We start from the raw sequence: 19,934 nt of genomic DNA on the forward strand, positions 1-19,934 counted from the left end.
TACGGATAGAGATTTGATCCACGCAGATTATCCCAATACACAGATAACTCCTCTTTCACTCCCAGAAGGAGGATACAGATGAGATGAAAGATTAAATAAGGGGATAAAAGGGATGATGCATGTGTTTTCGTGGTGATATAAATGAGGCTATCTGAGGCAGAAAATATGTGTGCTGATTTTAGGAAAAGGGTATATTTTGGAATACTTGCTGACATAAGGAAAAGGATCATGACTAAGGGTAAGTGAAATTATGGGCTACCTGGCCAAGGTTAATGTTTATACAAAGTTGAAAATCATACATTTATGGTAGTAATAGTTCATATGTTGTAGAAATTATTTTCCTGAAATTTTTTATATAGTCAAGTTTTATGCAGTGAGAAGGCAAATGGTAGGTTGACCTGGGGTCTTAGTTTGCCAGGCAGAAGCTTTGGAAATAAAAGAGAGCAAGAGTTGCTACTGTTGGTATTCAAATTGTGTCAATGATTAACCATGAAGTCTAGATGAATTCGGAGAAGGCGATGGCACCCCAATCCAGTACTCTCGACTGGAAAATCTCATGGACAGAGGAGCCTGGTAGGGTGTGGTCCATGGGGTCTCTAAGAGTCAGACATGACTGAGCGACTTCCCTTTCCCTAGATGAATTAGTGAAGTAAAATGAAGACGGGGAGGGCACATAGAGGAACAAATGGAAAGACAAAGAATAGGAAAGACACCCATTCTTCCTATAGGTGGAAGAGTGAGTATCTGTGAATACTCTGTAAGACACATGTGAACTGATTCCAGAGAAGTTGAGAGTGTGGATACATAGGGTGGAATGCTGTGATAGTAAAGATGCCTCCAGTGGAGCTGGGTGTGTCATCTGCATTAATCCTTGAGTATTTGAGGGTGTCTGCAGGATATGTGGAAGAGAGGAAAATAGTGACCTAGAAATTAAAGTTCTGTTTTCTCCTTGACAGTTCCTAAGTAGCTAACTTAGCTACTAACTTAGTAGCTATTGATCCATTGTAGTGTTCATGGAGCTTGTTAAATTCCAGTTGAAGATCTGCCACTAAGAGTTTGCTGAACCCTGATATAAATGTTCCCTTGAAAGTGAAACTGTTTGTTGCTCAGTTCAGTTCAGTTCAGTTCAGTCACTCAATCATGTCTGACTCTTTGTGACCCCATGGACTGCAGCATGCCAGGCTTCCCAATTCCATGAGCTTATTCAAATTCATGTCCATCGAGTCGGTGATGCCATCTAACCATCTCATTCTCTGTCAGCCCCTTCTCCTCCCACATTCAATCTTTCCCAGCATCAGAGTCTTTTCCAATGAGTCAGTTCTGCATATCAGGTGCTCAAAGTATTGGAGTTTCAACTTCAGCATCAGTTCTTCCAATAAATATTCAGGACCGATTTCCTTTAGGATGGACTGGCTGGATCTCCTTGCAATCCAAGGGACTCTCAAGAGTCTTCTCCAACACCACAGTTCAAAAGCATCAGTTCTTCAGTGCTCAACTTTCTTTATAGTCCAACTCACATCCATACATGATTACTGGAAAAACCATAGAGAACTTTGATTAGATGGACCTTTTTTGGCAAAGTAATATCTCTGCTTTTTAATATGCTGTCTAGGTTGGTCATAACTTTTCTTTCAAGGAGCAAGCATCTTTTAATTTCATGGCTGCAGTCACCATCTGCATGATTTTGGAACCCCAAAAATAAAGTCTGTCACCATTTCCATTGTTTCCCTATCTATTTGCCATGAAGTGATGGGACTAGATGCCATGATCTTAGTTTCCTGAATGTTGAGTTTTAAGTGAACTTTTTCACTGTCCTCTTTCACTTTCATTAAGAGGCTCTTTAGCTCTTCTTTGCTTTATGCCATAAGGGTGGTGTCATCAGCATATCTGAGGTTATTGATATTTCTCCCAGCAATTTTGATTCCAGCTTGTGCTTCCTCCGGCTGAGCATTTCTTATGATGTAATCTGTGTATAAGTTCAATAAGCAAGGTGACAATATACAGCCTTGACGTACTCCTTTTCCTATTTGGAACCAGTCTGTTGTTCCATGTCCAGTTCTAACTGTTGCTTCCTGACCTGCATATAGGTTTCTCAAGAGGCAAGTCAGGTGATCTGATATTCCCATCTCTTTCAGAATTTTCCACAGTTTATTGTGATCCACACAGTCAAAGGTTTTGGTGTAGTCAATAAAGCAGAAACAGATGTTTTTCTGGAACTTTCTTGCTTTTTCCACGATCCAGCGGATGTTGGCAATTTGATCTCTGGTTCCTCTGCCTTTTCTAAAACCAGCTTGAACATCTGGAAGTTCACAGTTCACATATTGCTGAAGCCTGGCTTGGAGAATTTTGAGCATTACTTTACTAGCATGTGAGATGAATGCAATTGTGCGGTAGTTTGAGTATTCTTTGGCATTGCCTTTCTTTGGGATTGGAATGAAAACTGACCTTTTCCAGTCCTGTGGCCACTGCTGAGTTTTCCAAATTTGCTGGCATATTGAGTGCAGCACTTTCATAGCATCATTTTTCAGGATTTGAAACAGCTCAACTGGAATTCCATCACCTCCACTAGCTTTGTTCGTAGTGATGCTTTCTAACGCCCACTTGACTTCACATTCCAGGATGTCTGGCTCTAGGTGAGTGATCACACCATCATGATTATCTGGGTCGTGAAGATCTTTTTTGTACAGTTCTTCCGTGTATTCTTGCCACCTCTTCTTAATATCTTCTGCTTCTGAGCCACCAGGGAAGCCCAAATATTCCCTTGGTGTGATGTAATAGCTCAGTTACCTTCCTAAACACCTAACTTATTACTAACACAAGAGTTAGAAACAGAAGACAGTTTGATACTGTTTCTTTTAGTATTGCTCCATAGCAAACTACCCCTAAGCTTTTTGTCCTAAAACAACCACTTTATTAAGTTCAATATTTTTATATTCAGCAATTCAGAGAGAGCTTCATGAGGTTGGGACCTCTGCTGAAAAAAAAAAACAAAACTCAGTGGCTCTGTGTGACAGGACAGTTGGAGCTGGATTTATCAGGAGGTATCTTAATTCACATACTCAGTAGCTGATGCTGACCATTGGCTGGGACCTCCACTGGGGCTCTCAGTTAGAGTACCCACAAGTGGCCTTGCATGGTTTAGCTTCCTCACAGCATGGTAGCCACAAAGTAGTATTTCTTCCACACTATTTCAGGGCTCCAAAGGTGAGTGTTCCAAGGGAACCAAGTAGAAACTGTATTCTGATTTAGCTTTGAGAGTTTAAACATGTCATTTCTACTACATTCTGCTGTGATAAACGAGTCACTTACATCACCCCAAATAAATAGGAAAAGGACACAGATCTCACATTGCAATTGGAGGTGTCAAAAATTTTGCAATCAAATTTTAGAACTTCCAAGTGGCATTCACAGGAATTGCTTAATCCCAACCCTAGTCTCTAGCTAACGTTTGTTAAGCCCTATTACAAATGTTCTTTGATTCCGTCTATGTTACATTCTGAAAATGGCAAAACTATGGAGATATGGATTTCCAGGGTTTGTGGAGGGAGAAATGAATAGGTGGAGCATGAAGGATTTTGAGGACAGTGAAAAGAGTCTGTATGACAGTGTAATAATAGATATGAGTCATTATACATTTGTTCAAACCTATATAATGTACAAGAACCAGCTTGCAATACAGGAAACCTGGGGCTTGATCCCTAGGTCAGGAAGATCCCTTGGAGAAGGGCATAGCAACCCACTCCAGTATTCTTGTCTGGAGAATTCCATGGACAGAGGAGCCTGCTGGGTTATAGTCCATGGGATCACAAAGAGTCAGACATGACTTAGTGACTTAATACACATATATAATGTACAACCCCCAAAGTGAGCTCAATTATAACTATGCACTTTGGGTGATGTGATGTGTCAAGGTGAGTTTGTCAGTTGTAACAAATGTACCATTCTGGTGGGGGATGCTGATAATGGAGAAAGTTATGCATTTGCTCAGAAAAGGAGGCAAGTTCCTCTTAATTTTGCTGTGATACTAAACCTGTTTAAAAAATTGTTATTGTGGGGTTTCTAAGTCATGTCCGACTCTGCAACCCAGGGACCGCAGTATGCCAGTCTTCCCTGTCCTTTGCTAACTCCCAGAGTTTGCTCAGACTCATGTCCATTGAGTTGGTGATGCCATCCAACCATCTCATCCTCTGTGGCTCCTTCTTCTCCTGCCTTATGAATTAACCTATGATAGAAAATGTACATAAATTAAATTTTAAAAGACAAATTCTTCCTCTGTTTACTGTCTTTATTATATTTGAAATTTCCCAACTTTCAAGTCAGCACTTGAATGTTCTCACTTTCAAAAAAAGTGTTTGGGTACATATTAGTAATTCTCTTCATAACTGAAAAACCATCAATTATATGCTGCACAGATTCATGAAAAACCACCAGCAAAGCCACAGTTCCTCATAGGAAAAACTGCCCATCCAGAGTTTATTTCAACAAAAGTGGCAGTAAACAATACAGACACACTCATTTTTCCCATTCTTTTTCAATGCATGTGACCTCTTGGCATGTTGCAAGCTTATGTTCTTTCAGTTGACCTAGTAATTCTTGGGTTTGTTTAAGAATTGCCTAATGTTTATCACTAAGTATAGGTTACTGTGTTGAATGAATATGCTTTATTTTTATGTGATGTAATTTAAAAATAGAACAAGTAAATGAAAAGATAATGGTTTATGGCAAAAGTCTTTTAACATAGGATATATTTTGTGGTGGTATTCGTGTTTTATGGGAGAATTGAATCAACTACTAATTCCTTTATTTCATGAAAATATCCAATTAGAATGTAAAGTACACACTATATTCTGCAAGTGACCAGTGAGCTCTGTGAAAACAATGGCCTAAAAGTATAGTTACTGGAATTAGAGTTCTAGGTTGTGATGTTAGCTTTACTGCCTCACCTTAGGTAATTACTCTAAGCCTCAGTTCCCTTTTCTGTAAAATGGAGTTGTTTATACTAAACTCACCTTTCTACCAGAAAACAACTATACAATGTGAATAAAATACAAATATTAACTGTAGACATCAGAGAAAAGCCAGGGCAGTCAAGACAAAAGGGAATATGGTGATGTGAGGTGCGCTTTCTCTACTGCTTTATTCTTGAGCTATTTGCTCATTGGTTGGCGGTGTGGGGCCTGGAGTCTATACAGAAAATGGCATCAAAGCATCCACACCCTCAACAATTGGTGCAAAGGTTGTAAAGACAATGCATGTAAACATTTAGCTCAGCGCCTAGAATGTGGTGAGTACTCAGTGCGTGTGTCAAAGAACTAAAACATAGATGACTCAGGATCTCCTGTTCCTCCATTGCCGTCTCTCCTTGGCCACACCTCACCCCTACTTTCTTCCAAGCTTGCTGTCTAACTCCTTCACCCTATGAACTTTGTCTGTCCAGTAAGTCACCAGGTTTCCAACATAACCCGTTCCTGGAAAACACTGATTCAATGCGTACTGTGATTGTACGGTGAGCATATGATGTGGCTCACCTTTTCATACGCTTATTTTACATCTGTACAACTTTCTTTGGTGAAGTGTTATGGTTTAGTTTCAACAATGACTGTTGTTAAGGTACTCCTGCACCAGATGCTGTCTCTTTTAAGACCTTCAGTAATTTTCTAGTTAGGTATTGTTATGTTCTTGTTCAGTCACTGAGCCATGTCCAACTGTCTGTGGCCCCATGGACTGTAGCATGCCAGGCTCCGCTGTCCTCCACAATCTCCTGGAATTTGCTAAAATTCATGTCCATTGAATCAGTGACACTATCTAACCATCTTATCCTCTGTCATCCCCTTCCCCTCCTGCCCTCAGTCTTTCCCAGCATCAGGGCCTTTTCTAAGGAGTCAGCTATTCACATCAGATGGCAAAAGTATTGGAGATTCAACTTCAGCGTCAGTCCTTCCAGTGAATATACAGGATTGATTTTCTTTAGGATTGACTAATTTGACCTCCTTGCTGTCCAGGGGACTCTCGAGATACTTCAGCTCCACAATTCAAAACATCAATTCTTCCGTACTCAGCCTTCTTTATGGTCCAACTCTCATATTTATACATGACTACTGGAAAAAATCATAGCTTTGACTATACCACACCTTTGTTGGCAAAGATATATCTCTGCTTTTTCATATGCAGTCTAGGTTTGTGATAGCTTTCCTTTAAAGGAGAAAGCATCTTTTAATTTCATGGCTACAGTTAGTGCCCACAATGATTTTGGAGCCTAGGAAAGTAAAATTCGTCACTGCTTTCGCTTCCGCCTTCTATTTGTAACCTAGTATTAAGACAGTTATAGTTCAGCAATATGGGTCTGATGCCACTTAGTAGGTTATGACTCTAGACATGTAACTTAGCCTGTCTAATGCTTCAGCTTCCTCATCATTAAGATGGGGACAATGATGATATTGGCTTCCATGAATTTATTTTAAGATTAAATATGGTGTGTGTACTGAATGCATGGTTATTGGTATACAATACATTCAAAGGCATTATTATGGTGATTATTATACATGAGATATTGAGGCTTTGGGAGGTCAATAATGACCCAACTTATACAGCTTGTATGTGTCAGAATTGCAAATCAAACATCCCTCTTCGATTCCAGAATCAGTGAACTTAATTACTATAATTCATTTTTCTCTAAGTCTATGGGCTGTATCTCCCCAAGAAACAAAAACAGAGTTATAGGACAGAGTCAACAAGCAAATTATATTTTGTGTAGTGGGTTAATTGGTGCTCACCTCCCCAAATATGTCCATTTCATAATTATCAGATTCTGTGAATATTAACTTATTTGGAAAAGGGGTTTTGCAGATATAATTAAATTAAGGATTTTGAGATAAGAAGATCATCCTGGATGATCTGAGTGGTCCCCAAATCCAATGACAAGAATCACTATAAGAGTAAGGAAGAAAGAGATCTGAGAAGAACACACAAAAGGAGAAAGCCAGGTGATAATAGCGGCAGAGATTGGAGTGATGGTGTCACAAGCCAAGGGATGCTGACACAGGCCAGAATCTGGAAGCTGTAAGTGACAGAACCTTCCCTGAAGCCTTTGGTGAAGTGTGCCCTAACATCTTGATTTCAGGTTTCTGGGCTCCAGGATTGTGAGAGAATAAATTTCAGTTCATTTTTTATGATAGTCATCAGAAACTAAATATACTGTGTTTCATGATTGATGGAAATTTAAATTTATAATTCATTTTTTAATTATCTCAAGTCCTACTTACTTCATGTGCTTAGTCACTAAGTCATGTCTGACTCTTTGTGACCCCATGGACTGTAGCCCACCAGGCTTTTCTATACATGGAGCTTCCCAGGCAATAATACTAGAGTTGCCATTATATAGTTGCCAATATTAAAGTGGCAACTAGGGTTGCCATTTTCTTCTCAAGGGGATCTTCCCAACCCAGGGGTCAAATTTGCATCTCCTGCATTGGCAGGTGGGCTCTTTACCGCTGAGCCACTAGGGACACACTGTTGCTGCTGCTGCTGCTGCTAAGTTGCTTCAGTCGTGTTCAACTCTGTGCAACCTCATAGACGGCAGCCCACCAGGCTCTGCCATCTCTGGGATTCTCCAGGCAAGAATACTGGAATGGGTTGCCATTTCCTTCTCCAATGCATGACTGTGAAAAGTGAAAGTTAAGTCCCTCAGTTGTGCCCGATTCTTAGCGAACCCATGGCACCCTACTTCCTTTATAATCTTGCCTAATAGAAATAATTTATGTCAGCTTTGTTTTTCCTCCAGTTCCTTTTTCTGATGGAATTAGAAGCTTAACAGAGAAGGCGATGGCACCTCACTCCAGTACTCTTGCCTGGAAAATCCCATGGGTGGTGGAGCCTGGTGGGCTGCAGTCCATGGAGTCGCTAAGAGTCGGACATGACTGAGAGATTTCACTTTCACTTTTCGCTTTCATGCATTGGAGAAGGAAATGGCAACCCACTCCAGTGTTCTTGCCTGGAGAATCCCAGGGACGGGGGCCTGGTGGGCTGCCATCTATGGGGTCGCACAGAGTCGACATGACTGAAGTGACTTAGCAGCAGCAGCAGCAGCAGTAGAAGCTTACTATATATGTTCCTTGATTTTTACCTATCACATAATTTGGCATTCAACCTCATTCTCTCAATTCTTCATGGTTAACTTTGTCTCCCCAGCTTGAATGCAGATTCTCCTGAGCTAGAACTATCTAGTATTAACAATTTGTTTATAGTTCATTCACTTTGAAGGGCTTCCTTGGTGGCTCAGATGGTAAAGAATCTGACTACACAAAGACAGAAATATAGATGAATGGAACAAAACAGAAAGCCCAGATATAAATCCATACACCTATGGACACTTTTGGAGAAGGCAATGGCAACTTACTCCACTACTCTTGCCTGGAAAATCCCATGGACGGAGGAGCCTGGTGAGCTGCAGTCCATAGGGTCACTATGAGTCAGACACAACTCAGCGACTTCACTTTCACTTCCATGCATTGGAGAACGAAATGGCAACCCACTCCAGTGTTCTTGCCTGGAGACTCCCAGGGACAGCGGAGCCTGGTGGGCTGCCATCTATGGCGTCGCACAGAGTCGGACACGACTGAAGTGACTTAGCAGCAGCAGCAGCATGGACACCTTATCTTTGACAAAGGAAGCAAAAATATACAATGGAGAAAAGACGATCTCTTTAACAAGTGGTGCTGGGAAAACTGGTCAACCACTTGTATGTAAAAGTATGAAACCAGAACACTTTCTAACACCATACACAAAAAAAAAACTCAAAATGGATTAAAGATCTAAATGTAAGGCCAGAAACTATAAAACTCTTAATAGAAAACATAGGCAGAACACTCTAACATAAATCACAAGATCTTCTATGACCCACCCTCCAGAAAAAAATAAACAAATGAGACCTAATTAAATTTAAAAGCTTTTGCACAACGAAGGAAACTATAAGCAAGGTGAAAAGGCAGCCTTCAGAATGGGAGAAAATAATAGCAAATGAAGCAACTGACAAAGAATTAATCACCAAAATATGCAAGCAGCTCATGCAGCTCAATACCAGAAAAACGAACAATCCAATCAAAAAGTGGGCCAAAGAACTAAGCAGACATTTCTCCAAAGAAGACATACAGATGGCTAATAAACACATGAAAAGATCCTCAATATCACTCATTGTCAGAGAAATGCAAATCAAAACCACAATGAGGTATCATCTCATGCTGGTCAGAATGGCTGCTATCAAAAAGTCTGCAAACAATAAATGCTTGAAAGGGTGCAGAGAAAAGGGAACCCTCTTACACCGTTGATGGGAATGCAAACTGGCACAGCCATGGAGAACAGTGTGTCCATTTCTTAAAAAACCGGAAATAGAACTGCCATATATGACCCAGTAATCCCACTGTTGGGCATATATACACTGAGGAAAGCAGAATTGAAAGAGACCCCCAGCACTGTTTACAACAGCTAGGACATGCAAGCAACCTAGATGTCCATCAGCTGACAAATGGATAAGGAAGTTGTGGTACATACAACAGAATACTACTCAGCTATAAAAAAGAATGCATTTGAGTCAGTTCTAATGAGGTGGATGAACCTGGAGCCCATTATATACAGTGAAGTAAGTCAGGAAGAGAAACACCAATACAGTATATTAATGCATATATGTGGAATTTAGAAAGACGGCAATGACAATCCTATATGCAAGGCAGCGAAAGAGACACAGATATAAAGAACAGATTTTTGGATTCTGTGGGAGAAGACAAGGGTGGGATGATATGAAAAATAGCATTGAAACATGTATATTACCATATGTAAAATAGAAAACCAGTGCAAGTTGACGCATGAAGAAGGGCACTCAAAGTCTGTGCTCTGGGACAACCTAGAGGGACGGAGTGGGGAGGGACGTGAGAGGGGTTTCAGGATGTGGGGACACATGTGCACCTGTGGTTGATTCATGTCGTTGTATGGCAAACACCACTGCAACATTGCAATTATCCTCCAATTAAAACAAATAATTAAAGAAAAGAATATGCCAGCAATGCAGGACACCCCAGTCCATGGGTCACAAAGAGCTGGACACCACTGAGAGTCAGGCACAACTGAGCAATCAACATTTTCACTTTACATCATGAAGCTGGATCTCATCGGCCCTCAACAGATGCCTGTTTATTGGTTGTTGTGGTTAATCAAATAGATGAGTGACTAAGAATTTCTATAAATAGAAGAGCAGTGGAATGTGCAGGAAGGATTAGAGACTTCAAAGTCAGGCACATCTGAATTTCAATCTTGATTTAACCATTTACTAACTTTGTGACCTGGTGCAAGTTACTTACACACTGATTTGAAATGTCCTCATGTGTAAAGAATAATAATATTTACTCTCCAACCCTGTTGAAGGGAATAGAAACAGGGTCATTGTTCTTCTGAGAATACATTAATTTCTAGTGTGACAGTACTTAATTTTGCCCCATTAGGTGAGGTCATTGTGTATGATAATCAAGGGGCTGTCTGCTCCTGGTCAATGGGTGGTTATGTGGCCCAGGTTAGAATGTCAGGCTTTCTTTAAGACTGACAATAAGATGACTTCCCACTGCATGAGCCCTGAGATATTCACTATTTCCTTTCACCAAGCAGACAGAAACTTCTCAGAGGACAGGAGTTTCATTGGTTGTTGTCCTTTCTGATATTTGGTTCTTTAGCTTCATCTTCAGTCCTATGATTCATTTCATAGGACTGAATTTTCTGTAAGTTTTCATTTTGCTTATGTCTGCCATAGGATTCAATTTTGTGCTTTTAACCAAATATTCCTGAATCACACCTGTTTGTCCAGTGACTAGGGCTCTGTAAGACAACAAATTATTATCGATTGTATTCTCCATGTAGAACACAGTCACACTTATAGACCGACTGGTATAACCTGTAATTTGTGCTTTCTTCCTCTATATCTCTACTGGGGGTGAATCTGTGTTCTAAGAGATATTTGGCAGTGTCTAGAGACATTTTTGGTTGTTATAGCTGGGGAAATCTTATATAGACATCTACTGGGTAGAGGCTAGGAATGCTGGTAAGCATTCTACAATGCAGAGTCCAGGCCCCACAATTGTTTGGTTTAAAATGTCAGAAAGGCCAAGACTGAGAAACCCTGCTTTAGAGGAAGCAGGGCAGCATTTCCAAGGAGTAAGTGGAAATACTTAGAGGAATTAATCTTTGTGTTTAGAATCAGTTCATTTACTCTTGGAAAGAAAAGAATTGAGACAGTGATGGTCACAAAGTTATGAACATTTTAAATTCTTTCTCAGCAATAGGTCCACCAATATCTGATCAACGAGCTTAAGGGATTTGTTGTCCTAACTCTTTGAAGGTTTCTTCGAAACACCAGATTAATGAGCACGTGTCCTTCCTCTTCCCACCCCCCCACTGTGTCTTCAACTTCTTTGATTGAAGGATTGAAGAAACCTCTCACTCTTAATTGTGCTACCACATCTTTAAGAGTCTCTGGCACCAATTGTTCTCCTTTGGGGAAATAACCTAATCAACAAAATCAGTATATATAAAACCAAGATGAGGGGGGAGAGTTCAGAGAAAATCAATGAGCATCTTAGTCAACCAAATGTTCTTTTACATTCTGAGTAATCTGTTCTGTATTTTCCTTTGCTTGTAACCATACTGCCCATCAGCAATACATGTTTTTGATAATGATGAGGATAATGAGATGAACTTCAAGATGGGTTACAAAGTGAAGAATAATCAGAGGGAAAAAATGAGACCTTCATTTTGGAAGGGGATTGATTTGTTGGTTTGATTTTAAAAAAAAAAAAAAAGCTTAATTCATTGAGCTGGTGATTGGTAATAAGGGACCTTTATTAAAAATGAGCCTCAGGCAAGAATTCTAGTTCTTGCAGTGGAGAGGAAAAGATTTTATATTTTGGGTGCTCCTGACTGAGGATTTTTTAAAAATAATCACTATGTTATCTGGAAAGCTATAGTGATCTGCAATTTACATAATTAAGAGGTCTTTAAAGGCTGTCCCTGGTGAGTTTCACAAAACTCTGACAGTTTTAAGTGAGCCACTCGAAAGAGATATACCAGATGAAACAGTGGAATGAAAATAGCTGTAAGTAGTTTGCCAGTACCAGGGACATCTCCCATTAAATGTTTTCGATGCTTGGATGTTTACAACCTGGACTCTCTATAAAGAATAGCTATAAACTCATTTTAAACCCCTCAGAAAAAAATCTAGACTTGTGAAATGTTGGGTTATTTTCTGAGATAAGTATATCCAAATAAACAGTGAACTAAAAAGACTTTTCCCCTCACAATGCTCTGCCAAAAATTCATGAATATAAGAAAAGAGTCCTGCATTTCCTGTCACTGCTGATGGCAACAGACTTGAGAAGAAGAATATTTCTTGGGGACTGAAGTTCATCGGAGCTATTTAAACTGCAGGAACACAGGGATTATCAACACCATAGTTCTCTATCCCTGTGATGAAGAAAGAGCTAGATGAATAAAACAGAGCACAAGAAAACAAGGTATGCCTGTATTCAGAATTAACTCTATTTTCTTCAACTTCCCAGTACAGAGTTGGCCCAATTGCCATAATGCTATGAATGGACAATAATCAATAGTGAATAGTATTAACCACAGTCTTGTGGCTAATAAAAATATCAATCAGTGTATAAACTTGCTTACTGAACTCTAATATTTGTCTTGATTGACTGCTTTCCAGTTAAAATTCCTGTCCTACCAGCATTCTGATTCTACTACCAGAACCCAGAGTTAATTGAGCTTGTAATAACAGTCAGAAAGTACCCCCAAATTATTCCTTTAGCAAGGAAAAAATGCCACAAAGACCCACCACAGTTGAATATATCCAAACATTGTTCCTTGATATCTCACAGAATCAGACTAAACATAACAGCTGAGGCTCAAAACCCTACTTTCTCCATGAAAAGATCTATTTTGGTTGGGCTTAGGTTTCTACTGCACAATATTTGGCTTTGTTTTACTAACCACATGCTATCTGTTGCCATCTTCTTTCTTGAGTCCACCCACAGACATCTGAATGCTTTCATTAATGGTAAACCACTAGCATCAATGCAAGCACAGCAATAACTCCACAGCCAGCACTGGATGGTAGGACTACAAAGAGAAGAAATGAATGTCCTCAAAATGTAACTTTTCACACGTAGTGTTTTAACTAACAGTGTTATGTTTATAAAGGCCACTGAAACAAGCATATTGAGCAAGATTCTTTTTTTTTTTAATGTTAAAGGTAAAAAAAAAAGGTTATTTTTTTTCCCTTTGGTTACAAGATAGCAAGATAACATTGACATGTTGGGTTGGACTACAGTGGTTAATATGTGGATTGTTTAAATTTTCCAGATGATTGCAAAACAGTCAATTCTCATAATGTAGAGCAACCTAGTCATGTTTACCCCACCTGACACTCAGATACTTGCCAAGTAAGAATCTAGATCAAAGCAAAAACTGATATTGTTATCTTTATGTGTCCCTAATAAAAACACTGTATGCTTTTAAGGGATTTTTAGGAAGTTTTTAAAGTAAGAAAATGTTTTATTTAGTGCCTTCTATCTTTTTTCATATTTTTCCCCAAGTGGGCATGGTTCCTTAATCACCATAATGTTTCTCTCATGATTCCAAGATAAGTCACACATACACGTCTCTTTCTTCTCAAAATCCAACACAAGCCTGCACTTACTCAAAGCCAGTATCTCTAACATTTAGATATATTAATAGTTTACATAAAGTGAAATAAAAAAGTCCCTAATGTACAGTTCTATCAGTTTTGGCAAATGCAGGCATCCATACATCCTAAACCTCTATCAAGATACAAAAAGCTTCCATCATCCCAGAAGGTTTCTTCACGCCTCTTCCCAATCGATCCCCCTATTCCTCCCACCTACACACAAAAGCTGCCACTATCCTGGTTTTTATCACCATGGATTCGTTTTACCTCTTCTAGAATATCATCTAAATGTAATCATATAGTAAGTACGTAAGTAAGTTATAACTCTTTTTGCATCTTGCTTCTTTCACTCAGCCTAATGTTTGGAGATTCATACTATTGGGTGTCTCAAAAGTTCTTTTTATTGCTAAGTAGTTTTCCATCATATTAATATTATAGTTTGTTTACCCATTTTCCTGATAATGAACTGATTAAGTATTATGAATAAGGCTGCTAGGAACAGTCTTGTACCAAATTTAGTGGACATATGGTTGTATTTCTCTTAGATAAACACTGAGAAGTTGATAAGCTACCTCATAGGGTAACTGTGGGTTTAACTGCTTAAGTTAACTGCTTCTTTTAGGAAACTTCTAAAACAGTTTTTCCAAAATGGTTTTACTATTTTTTCTTTCTCTGTCCATGAGAGTTCCATGATGCATCAGGGTGAGTTTTAACTTTTCTGGTGGGTATGCATCTTGTTGTGATTTTGTCTTTCCCTGTTAAATATTAAATATTGATGTTGAGGATTTTTTATTTTAACAAGTATAGCTAGTGTGTACTCCCACTTTGAGCTTCTCACAAAGGGAAGCTTAAAAGCACAAGAGGTGCTATTTCATTCAGCAATTTTATCCCCAATCAAAACCCCACTCCATCTTAAGGCAAAAGCTTCTCTAATCTGTGTCAAATACAAACTACGGTCCACATGGATATATAATAGGATCACCATTGCAGTAGGGAAGGTTTCAGACAGAAAATTTATGCTAAGTGTGAATATCATTAAACATTTACTATTGGTCGCCACTATGTTAATCACTTCTGATGTGTAATTATCGATGTGTAATACATTTAGACTTAGAACAATCCAACTAAGTGGCTATCATTTTCCCCCCAAACCTTCAAATTACAACACTTTTCATTTTTGTACCGATTATCTATAACTGCCTGATTAATTACTGTAAAGCATAGATGTTTAAAACAACACACATTTATTATCTCCTTATTTTTGCAGATCAGGAATATGGGAATAAATTGTGCCTCAAGTATTGTCCCAGACTATCAAGTTGGTGACTGTGACTGTAGACTCAGTTAGGGAAAGGTCAACCTTCAAGCTCCCTCATGTGGTTGTTGGCAGGATTCAATACCTCATGGGTTATTTGACCTTGCTGACTGGTGGCTGGAGGAAGCATTCCAGTCCTTGCCACATGAGGTTCTTCAAAACTTACAGTATGGCAACTTGCTTCATCAGAGCAAGTAAACAAGAAAAGCAGAGAAAGAGAGAGAGAGGTCACAATCTTTTACAACCTAATCTGAATGTGAAATCCTATCACATTTGTTATATTCTATTTATTAGAAGCAAGTCATTACATCAAGCTAACACACCAGAAAAGATGATCAGACAAGGGCACAAATGCTAGTAGGTGAGATCACGGGGACCCATTTCAAAAACGCCATATCACAATGTCCACAGCCCTTTATATTTTAAAAAGGGTTATCAATAATTTTTGATATTCATAATACTGTCATGGTGATGATGATTGTTTAGTTGCTAAGTTGTGGCCGACTCTTCTAACCCCATGGACTGTCGCCTGCCAGGCTCCTTTGTCCATGGGATTCTCCAGGCAAGAATACTGGAGTGAGTTGCCAATACTGTCATAAATAATGTTAAACCCAAAGCCAGAAAGATGATTTGGCAATATATCCAAGGTCCCACTTTTTGGCCATGACAGGACGACTTGACCCCAGGAAGGTATATTAATCCGGTCCCAAGGACGCTATTCATAGTACCCTACTGCCCCTATACCAGCACTGCTCATTTATTTTTGTTTATTTGTTTTAATAATGAATCACCTACTTTCCTGCCTTAAGCAGTCAGCTCCGGGTAACTTTTATCTTTTAAGCTTGAAACTTTAGTTTCTGAGTATTAGTAACTCTGAATTCTGTTGCCAATATAATATGTGGAGAAGATGTAAGAGCATGAGTTTAGTGCGAACAAATCCAAAGGTGCATATTATTATTATTATTAAAATAAATCTCTGAAACTAGTTTGTTTGCTCAGATTGACTTTCTAAAAAAATTTAGGCAATTAATGGCTCAGTTTGGTTGGTTTCATATGATTAATCAAGGCTTTACTATACTGAATAGAGAGAGGCCAAAGGGTAACATTGTAAGAAATGGTTCATTGACATGACACGTGTTTTAACTTGAAGGATTCTGTTTTGAATTTTAGTGTGTTCAGATTCCCAGCCTTGAATTAAGTTGTTTCAAAAGCACAGGGTAAATTTGCTCTCAACAGCAAAAACTCTCCTAAAGACCATGTAGTAACTTTGACTTTAAAAATCAAATTAATTGATTTTGGATATAAAACCTCAAAAGTTTTACTTGGTTGGATCCATCATTTATCTGAATTCTAGGAATATTCTGTTGATGGTTCTAAAGGCTAGGAATGAATGGGTACCATTCCTCTGTATCTACGTGCCCAGTAGGAAAATGTTCTGTGGGGATTAAGTAGAAGAAAAGGAGGGAGAGAGGGAAAGGAAAAGAAAAAAAAATCATAAAGAAAAGGAAAGAGATGAAAAATAAAAAGGAAGGAAAAAGATGTTTAAAAGTTTTCTGTGTATAACCTTTATTGCCAGAGATAACAATGGTTTCTGATATTTTCCAAGGGACTTCATAAACTGGAGCAGTGTAAGGTCAAAACCAGAAGCATCAGCTTCACTCAGGAACTTGTTTAAGACACAGATTTTCACTTCCCATTGCAGGTCCACTGAATTAAAAACTTTAGGGTTTGAGCCCAAGAATATGTTTTTCCACACACATTGTAATATACCTTTAAGTATGAGAATGATAGAAACTAGAGAAATTTCAAACATAGTTACAAGATCATAAAGAGTGTTACATTCTAGGTGTTAATTAGGACGACTGAAAAATTCTGGTTCTAGTGTTGAAGTGACATTTTTTTTCAGCAGAATATCTTTGTTTATTGAAGCACAAGCAAAATAAAGGGCTGCTACTTAGGTAACTACTATAGAAGAGGCCAAGTCTGAATGGGGTTAATGTTAGAAGCACAGTGTCAATGAGTGAACTCTAAAACAACAACAGCAACAAAACTGGGACTCAAAGGAGCAATCACTTCCCTAACAAAAACAATTAGCTGACAGGAGGACAAGACCAGAAAACAGAACTGCCCAGGGCCATCACAGATGGATTCACCACCCAGGCCCAGATTCATTTCCAGTGGACTCCCTGTGAAGGCCTGAGTCCCACTCCACATTTTCTACTTTGAAATGGTAGATAAGCCCCAAGCAGTCCTTTCATTTTTTATTTTTATTTTTTTGCAGATGCTTCATAGTTTTTATTGAATAAGTTCTGTTTCACATAATTATATCCATAGTGTCAGCAACACTATGAGGCATATTAGAACAGTGGTCTTTGCAGTTGGAACTTCACAGATCAGTAAAGAAAGAGAACTGTTATTAGGAGGACTGTAACAGAAAGGTTTTAAGTTTATCCCCCAAGGATATTTTTTAAAAAAGAAAGAAACAAATCTCTCCCATCATCTCCAAGGCTATTGGAGGTCTGAGGACCCAGTGCAAGGGAGGCTCTATCTCTTAGGACGCCCCTGCTTCAGCATCTCCCTAAGCCAGCAACCTGGGATAGCTGACTACACTTGAAGTTCCTTCCTTGACTTCGGGTGTTTTTGTGGAAGACAATTTCTTGACGCACAGGGGTAGGGGAAGGCTTTGGAACGATTCAAGTACAGTACATTTGTTGTGAGCTCTGTTTCTATTTCTATGGTCTTCCCTGCTGGCTCAGTTGGATAGGGAGTCTGCCTGCAATGTAGGAGACCTGGGTTCAGTCCCTGGGTTGGGAAGATCTCCTGGAGAAGGAAATGATAACCCACTCCAGTATCCTTGCCTGGAGAATTCCATGGACAGAGGAGCCTGGTGGGCTACAGTTCATAGGGTCACAAACACTCAGACACGGCTGAGTGACTAACACTTATTTCTATTATTATTACCTCAGCTCCACCTCAGATCGTCAGGCATTAGATCCTAGAGGTTGGGGGCCCCTGCTTTAGTTCCCTCGTTCATCTTCGACACAGCTCCAGTCTGCTTCCTCTTCTCTTCCACTTTCAGAACTACCTGCTGGGCTTCCCTGAATGTGATAGGAGCCTCCTTCTCTCTCTTCCTTTCCTGATCCTGAGTCCGTTCTCTTCACTAGGTTTCCCTGATCTCCATCTATGCACCTTTGCCCCGGGTGGCTTTCATTTTTTAAATATTTATTTATTTGGCTGCACCAGGTCTTAACTGCTGCATGTAGGGTCTAGTTCCCTGACTAGGGATTGAACCGGGCCCCTTGAATTCTTACCCACCAGACCACCAGGAACATCCCCTAAGCAGCCTTGGGAAATAAAGCCCTGCAATCCAAGATCAGGGCTTCCCCACTGGCTGCGTGGGTAAAGAATCTGCCTTCAGTGCAGGAGACGAGAAAGACGTGAGTCTGATCCCTGGGTTGGGAAGATCCTCTGGAAAAGGAAATGGCAACCCATTCCAGTATTCTTGCCTGAAAAATCCCATGGACAGAGGAGCCCGGTGGGCTATAGTCCAAAAGGTCTCAAAGAATTGGACACAGTCGATCGATTAAGCAAAACCCAAGATCTGACATTGTCACAAACCTTCCTTAAAGTAGCAGTTCCAGCAGGAAAGTCAGCAGCCCTCCTCAGAGGAGTTTACAAACTGAGCCCTCCGCTAGACTTGCAGCTGGGATGCTTCTGAGCTGCCCTGACCCCGAAGTCCTCCGGAGCTTTTGATTTACGTATCTGTAAAAACTGCAGTGTGACCAGATTGTACAGGAGCCTTATGAAACTGTAGATCAATGTGAAATCATATTGCACACAGTATTCTACATTTCTTGCCCCATTCTCCATAACACATACAGCCACCTAAAAATTCCTTGGTATCCCCGTCCATCTCTCATTGGGTATGTCTAGAAATCCACACGTGTATCTGAAAAGGATACACCTGTATTCTTCCTCCATTTTGCTGCTTCTTATAGGACAACCCAAATCTATTGTGACTGTGGCAGGTTATGTCTATGGAAACTCTGTTTCCCAAAGTCCCCAAACTTGTCAACCTCTAGGTGCCTTTGTTGCAGATTTGTACTTGGAAACATGACTCTAGATAATAACTGAAGATCTGGAAACACTTGAAGACAAACCAGTGGGAAGGGAGAGGAGAGGAGAAGAGAAACAACCAAGATCACACTGTCTGAAATAAAGCTTAGGGAATGAAACAAATTAAAGGATGCACTATAGGGATCTGAGGAGGAATCATAAAGTACATGGATTTCAAAGAATCAGGAGAAAGTCTCTACAAGCTAAGACACAAAATACCTTTAACAAAGGTGGCATGATTGGTCAATAAAAGCATTGAACTGTAGAGAATTCAAGTGGAGTTACTTGAGAGGAAAAGAGACTATCAGATGTATTGATAACAGATACTTGATTAACCTGGCAAAAATAATTTTTGAAGACCAGTGAGTTTTGTAGAAGGAGCAGCAGAAATTAGTATTTAGCATATAAAGGAGCAGGAGAGAAGTGGGCAAAAGAGGACCGAGAGTCAAGTTTACTATTTCAAGGATTAGGTAGTGAATGAAAGGAAGAAAAGGAAGGGTAGGGAGATATTTTTTAGGCAAGAGATATCTAGGCAGAGAAGAAAAAAATAAAACTTTATAGAGTGGGCAATTGAGGAAGAAGAAAGAGATGAGCAATTCTGAAATATCAGTGAGGAAAGAAAGGATGAGTGTGGATTATCCAAAAGTCCAGAGGAGTTGGGAGGGAAGCTGAGAGAAGGTTTATGCCTGAAAGTCACAATTAATTTTCTCAGCAGAGTAAACATTCTGGACTTTCTTGGCACCAATGCACACTGGAAGCTAGGGAGTTGGCGGAAAT

Source organism: Ovis canadensis, chromosome 9, assembly GCF_042477335.2.
Source record: "Ovis canadensis isolate MfBH-ARS-UI-01 breed Bighorn chromosome 9, ARS-UI_OviCan_v2, whole genome shotgun sequence".
In the NCBI taxonomy this organism is placed as follows: domain Eukaryota; kingdom Metazoa; phylum Chordata; class Mammalia; order Artiodactyla; family Bovidae; genus Ovis; species Ovis canadensis.